The following is a 6,000-nucleotide window of genomic DNA, read 5'->3' as shown; positions in this document are numbered from 1 at the left end:
TACAGAATGGTGGGAAGAGAGATGTAGGTAGAAAAGGAGACCTTAAATTTCAACCTTCGGTCCCACATGGATAAAGACAGTCTAAGTCATCCATCTTTAGAAGCCTTTGGGTATTTTATTTCAAGTGCCCCCCTCCAATATAATTCAAGAATAAATCTTTAATTTATTGTTGATATTGATAACATTGATATTGCATACCAGTCTTATGGTTACCAGTTTGCACACCAATCTTACAGTTACCAGTTAGCACCCACAATCTTACTTTATTTTCACATGCAACTTCCTGGATCTTTAAACATCAAATTTCAAAGCTCCCATACTAAATGTCATCAATTCAAGTTGCCCTTTCTCATTTTCTGTCTTCAACTTTTTTCTTCTTTCCCCAAGAATACCTGCAGAGCTAATGTTTTCTCAAAAGTTCTTTTGTGTTTCAGATAAAAATAACCACGAACGCTCTAAATACAGAATGTAGTGTGAATGTTGGATCAATAAAAATGAGGGGGTTAGTAGCAGTATCACTATGATTGCGGTGGCCCTTTTTAATTTAGAGGGCGCCAGCTACCTGCGTCAAAGAGAGGTTCAAAGGCTGCCCTGTAAGCCACTCGGAACCAGGAATCCCTAAAACAAATCTGACGCCACTCAAGTTCCCAGTCGCGCTCAGCTCTCGGAATTGACGGGAGGAACCTCGCTTTGCTGAGCCAATTGGCCAGTTTTCTCCGCAGCAGCTCAAGTGCCTGGGATTTCTAGGGTTTCTCTTCCTTGGGCACATCATTATCTGCACCACCTTCCCCGGCTCTGGGACCAGGTAAGCCGCCGGGTGGACGCTCCCAGGTGTCTCGGCCCCGCCCCGGCCGCCGCCCCGCCTCGCCTCGCCTCGCCCTCCAGGAGCGCTCAGTCCCCGCGCAGGTGCCAGCGCCCAGGTGCGCGCGGCGCGGGCTGCAGCTCCACTGCACACCCGACAGCGGGCGCCGCTGCCGCGGCTCCAAGCGGCGGAGCTGAGGCGCTCCGCTAGTTGGGGCAGCTCCTGCGCTCGGCTCTGCTCTGCGGCGAGAGCTCCGCCCGGCGCCGGCTTTCCACAGCGGCAGGAGCGGGTGGGCGCTGAGGGCGCAGACCGACCTCCGCGGACCCCGCCAGCCTGGGGCAAGAAGAGCGGGCGAGCGGGGAGCGCGGGGAGCCGGGCCGGCCCTGAGCGCGCCGGGGACAGCCGAGCGTCCCGCGCCCTGGCACCATGCGACCCGTCGCGCCTCCTCGCCAGCCTTCGGCTTCGCTCTCCGCTCGCTGAGCCCCTGCGCTCGCCACCCCGGAAACTCGCAAAGACGGGGCGAGACGTTGGAGAGCATCGCGGAGACTGACCCAGACGTCTCCTCGGGCCCCGAGAGGCTGCGGATCCCCGTTTCTTGGGCTTCTCTAGCTTTGTCATGAACCTGGCTCAAGCTTGGCTTTAGGACAAATTCAGAAGCCGGAGGGGGAGTCAAGGCAATTCTTTGGTTGCTAAGGTAATTGTTAGTTGTGACAAAAATGGGCAAGAAACAAGTGGGAGAAAAGATGTTTTAAAACGGCATGCCCCCCCCCCACCCCCCAATTCCTATGTGTTGATGTCATTTCATCGCCTGGGTGTGGGATGTTGGTCCGTTTCAGATGCATGACAGGTGTCAGGGCGTGTGTGTGTGTGTGTGTGCGCGCGCGCGTGTGTGTGTGTGCGCGCGCGCAGTTTGGGACTGTAGAGGCACGAGCTTACATAAGTGGAAGGCAAGCTGGCGTGGGGACTTGTGTGGGATGGGCGCAGGTCTGCATAGAAATCATGTTCCCGGGCTTCGGGGTGTGAAGCGCTCACCGACTGGGACCAGCGTGCAGAGGGTACGTGCTTTTAGGGACTTCCAGTCTTCCGACCAGTTGGGGATCGCAGGTAGGGCAGCTTTACTTCAAAAGCAGACTGTCATTAACTTTTCCTCCGAACAAGCTCGCCCATTTGTGGTTTGGAGGAAAAGAAAGCGAGTGGTAGGGGTGAGTGTCCAGGTCTGGCTTTTGGGAACTGCGGCAGGAAAGGGAACTGAGGTAGGTAAGCGCTCTGGAGGACAACTAAGCTGGGTGCCCTAGGGACGGTATTCACAGTCTCTATCAGGCTGCGTTGAAAGTGGCCCAGAGAGACAGGGAAAGTGACCCAGAAAATTTAATTTTGTTCAGAATGAAAGCTGCTGTGTTTTATTGTCTTTTTAAATGTGATGGAATAAGAAAGAATATCATTTCTTTCTCTCTTGTTGAGAGGAGTGGCATTTCCATGCTACAAATTGAAGATATTTTGGATCTTATTGTTGGCTTGGAATTGTTCCCTCAGCATTTGTCAGTGCTTAGGAGCTGGATCTGCAGGTAATTTCTAATCAATACCTTTTAGCAGCCCCAAAGTGAAACTGCCAAAATAAGCAGTGTTAGGTAAAGCCTAACACTGAACCCGTTTCTCACCAGGGAGGGCTGACAGATGGAAGCATAAGAACTGAGCTTGCAAGTGTCCGAATGGAGTTAAAGACTGAGCTACAAGTGTGTGTGTGTGTGTGTGTGTGTGTGTGTGTGTGTGTGTGTGTGTGTGTTGTCAAGAAGGAGTAGACAGAAAGAAAACAGTAAGGTTTAGTTTAATATGTTAAACAAGCCATTTATACATCGATTTTTCATAGGCAGATGGGTAGTTACATGGAGTGGGCACTGGGGAGTCAGCGTGGAACTTTCTGTAAGTTGTATTTTCTTTATGCTTTTGATTTTTTTATTCTTCTTATTAATTTACTAATTTTGCAATAGGTGGGACTAGCCCTGGGAGCAAAGGAAGTTGAGGATTGAAGGGAATTTGACACTCTTTGGAGATTCACCTTTATAAGCAAAAGCTTGCATGCTGAACAAGAAAACCAAAATGATAGATTCTTTTTGAGTTGTCTGATACTGTTGTCAAGCTGAATTGTGTGTAAATACAATTGGGTATACCATATATATCCTTACCACTAACTTGTCCTTTCCTAAAAGTGCCTGTAAATTCTAGAAATGTCAGCTGTTGTGAGGTATTTTGATGACGTTGGTAGCCACTGGTGCTTCCTTATTCATATTAATTTTACATTGGTCCTTAACTTCTCTGTCTCCTTTAAGAAACTTAACATTCACTGACATATTGCTGAGAGTTTCAGTAAAACAATGCTAGTTTTTCTTCAAGAGACAATTTTTTTCTCATCAAGTAAAACATTACAACCGTGCTTTTAAATGAGACATTTATTTATGAGCGATTTGTGGAATAAGATAACCAACATAGATATTTTTTTAAATGAGCAAATATTTCTTGTGAAAGGAAAAAAAATAAATTGAAGTACAGTTGATATACAATTCATATTGGTTTCAGGTGTACACCATCATGATTCAACATTTGTATGCACTGTGCTATGATCAATAAGTCTAGTTACCCTCTAAAAGGACATTGAGGACAATATAATTTGCCAGTGATTTTGTATGTCTGATTGTCCACAGGGACAGAATTTTATGTGAAAGTGGGATCATTCTGTTTCTTATTTCTCTGAGAGTTTCCCTTGCATTTTATCCCCTGAACTCCTTCGACTTTGCCAGGAATTGCTGAACATTCTGTTTTGTGCCAGGGGTTAAATGTCAGGGAGATATGAGTAAGGAGCTCTGTGTGGCATCAACATTTCTCAAAAAGGATGCTCTCAGACATCTCAGTGCTAGGATTAATTTTCCTTTAGCCTTACAGTTGGCTTGTCTTCATGGTGCTTTGAACCTCGGAAAGCATTTAACCCCTTCATTTTCAGTGTCAGCTGCAAGGAATATATTTACCAAACTTCGTCTTCATTGTAACATATGGCTTGATATAAATAATTACTATACATACGCTATCCTGCGGTATGGAGAGACATAGAATTACAAAATAAACTTTCATGTTGAGTGATATGGATGTCCCCTTTCAAAAACCAGCTTTAATTTGTTTTTAATTACAAAAATAATATATAACTATAGGGAAAAGGCAGGAAACTACAAAGAAAGCAAGATCCTTTGTAATGGTCCCACAGAAGGTGAACCACTGTTGACATTTTGGCGTACTATATGTTTTTCTAGACTTTATTCTAATCACATTTTCATTGAATCCTCCCTACCACACACACACACACACACACACACACACACACACACACACATTTCAGATCTTGTAAATGGAACTCAGATATGTGTTAAAGGTTTGGAAAATTAGTGCTAGTTTTCTGGATGTTTTTGATAGATTAGGTTTTAATTTTTGTTAATGGTCCTAACTTTCAAAGACTAGTTTTTCTGGGTTTTTTTGAAAAGCAATCTGTGTACTTTGGGTCAGTGATACTTGGGACTCCCCATAAGCTTTAGGGATTAAACCATCAGAAAAGAAATGGACATTGGCCATGTTGGGTGGGAGACCTTAGTTTTGGTTTCAATTCCTGCACCTCCCTCATATGGTCTTTGGCCTCTGGGTCTCTGTTTCCTCAAAAGACAAATGACACTTTCAGGTTTATCTCAATAAGCTAGCAACATATTTGTGGTTTTGACAATTGATGAAGGTAATGTTTGTTTTGAAGTGGGGTTTTTAAAAACACAGATGGCTGGGCTCACCCCCAGAGTTTCTGACTCAGTTGGTCTGGAGTGGGGCCTGAACATGTACATTTCTAAGCAGTGCTCGGATGACATTGACTCTGCTGCTCTGGGACCATACGGAGAACTTGGGGGCAGGAGCACTGACTGTTTCCCTTCCCTTTGCATCCACCTGCTCCATGCCTATCAGTGTTCTTGCCAGTAGGTGCTCAGTACGTGCTGGTTGAACCAATATCAGTTTCTCCGGGGGCGAGGAGGCGGCTTTACGAAGTAGTCAAGAGAAAAGAGATAATCCAGAATTTGGCACTATTAAGTCTGTAATGAGAGCAATAATCAGTCATGAAACGAAGTTCTTCAAACTGCAAGAAAAGCAAAAATGCCCACAAGTAGGCAGTTAAAATGAACATTAAACCCAATGAGTTACATTAAATAACAACTCAGAGTACCTGCTTGAGATGTTACAAACCACGAAGCTTATCAAATGCTTTACTGTTGCCTCCCTGAGGCAATTCATTTTCTGCCACATCTACATTCCCATAAAGGGGGGAGGGAGGAAATTCACTATTAATTACCCTAACTACCAGAGCAGCAGCTAAAGAAAGCAATAGTCCAGACACCACCCCTTACACACCCCTACACATGCATGCATGCACGAATGCATACACATACACACACACAGTCAAACTCAAAAGGCAGAAAAAGGTTCATTAGAACCCGCACCATCCTATGAGATAGGACACTAAGAGAGGGTGTTGAGAGGGTGCATTTGATAACTAGGAGATTCCAGCAGGCTGAAATACCCATCTTTTGGTCATCCTTGTGTGGCTACCTACTTTGTGTCTAGAAAATGAATCCTTCCTTTCTACTTAGGTGTTAGAAACATAGGGTACAGCCATTTTTATGTATGGCAACTTTAAAAAATGTGTAAATATTTGAATATGAGCAAAGTAGATGCTCGTGTAACTGAGGCTACTACAAATGAGTTGTGGTGGAGATCAGCTGTCCTGGCTTTTCTTAGGTAAAACCATCAAAGGAAAAGCCATCTTTAAGTTTTTGCATGGGAGAGTTCTCTTATTCACTAGGTTATTTTCTTGCAGGAGAAAGTGCACATTAAACAAAGCCTTCTGAGATGAGTGTCCTGGATGAATGTGAACTAGTGGTAATACCCCTCAAAAGTACTCAAGACATCTGTATAGCACTGAGATCCAGCCAGCCCCGAGCCCTGACAGAGAACTGTCATCAGTGACTCTTCAAATAGTGTAACAGGCATCTTATCTTACTTTATTTTATTGAAAGAGAGAGAAAAGGAGTGAGAGAGAGGGAGTAGAGAGAGTGAGAAGCATCAACTCATAACTGCTTTCACTCTAGTTGGGAGTAGAGAGAGCGAGAAGCATCAAC

At 44.9% G+C, this 6,000-nt stretch overlaps 1 protein-coding gene across 9 annotated transcripts in view; it reads left to right on the top strand.

Annotated features, from left to right (window-relative positions):
- The first annotated feature begins 967 nt into the window (after positions 1-967).
- RGS6 (regulator of G protein signaling 6) overlaps positions 968-6,000 on the top strand; it is a 542,558-nt gene continuing 537,525 nt past the window's right edge. For 7 of the 9 annotated variants that reach the window (XM_066388417.1, XM_066388423.1, XM_066388420.1 and 4 more), the window contains exon 1: positions 968-1,496. The gene's annotated coding sequence lies outside the window, so the exon portion shown is untranslated. Of the gene's footprint in view, positions 1,497-1,738; positions 1,858-2,669; positions 2,723-6,000 lie in introns of those variants that run through there. The other 2 variants (XM_066388419.1, XM_066388418.1) reach the window with 2 other exon arrangements.

The sequence above is a fragment of the Saccopteryx leptura genome, chromosome 6 (genome assembly GCF_036850995.1).
Source record: "Saccopteryx leptura isolate mSacLep1 chromosome 6, mSacLep1_pri_phased_curated, whole genome shotgun sequence".
NCBI lineage: Eukaryota > Metazoa > Chordata > Mammalia > Chiroptera > Emballonuridae > Saccopteryx > Saccopteryx leptura.
Note: the sequence above shows the minus strand (reverse complement) of the source record. Positions and strands in the feature narration are given on the sequence as shown.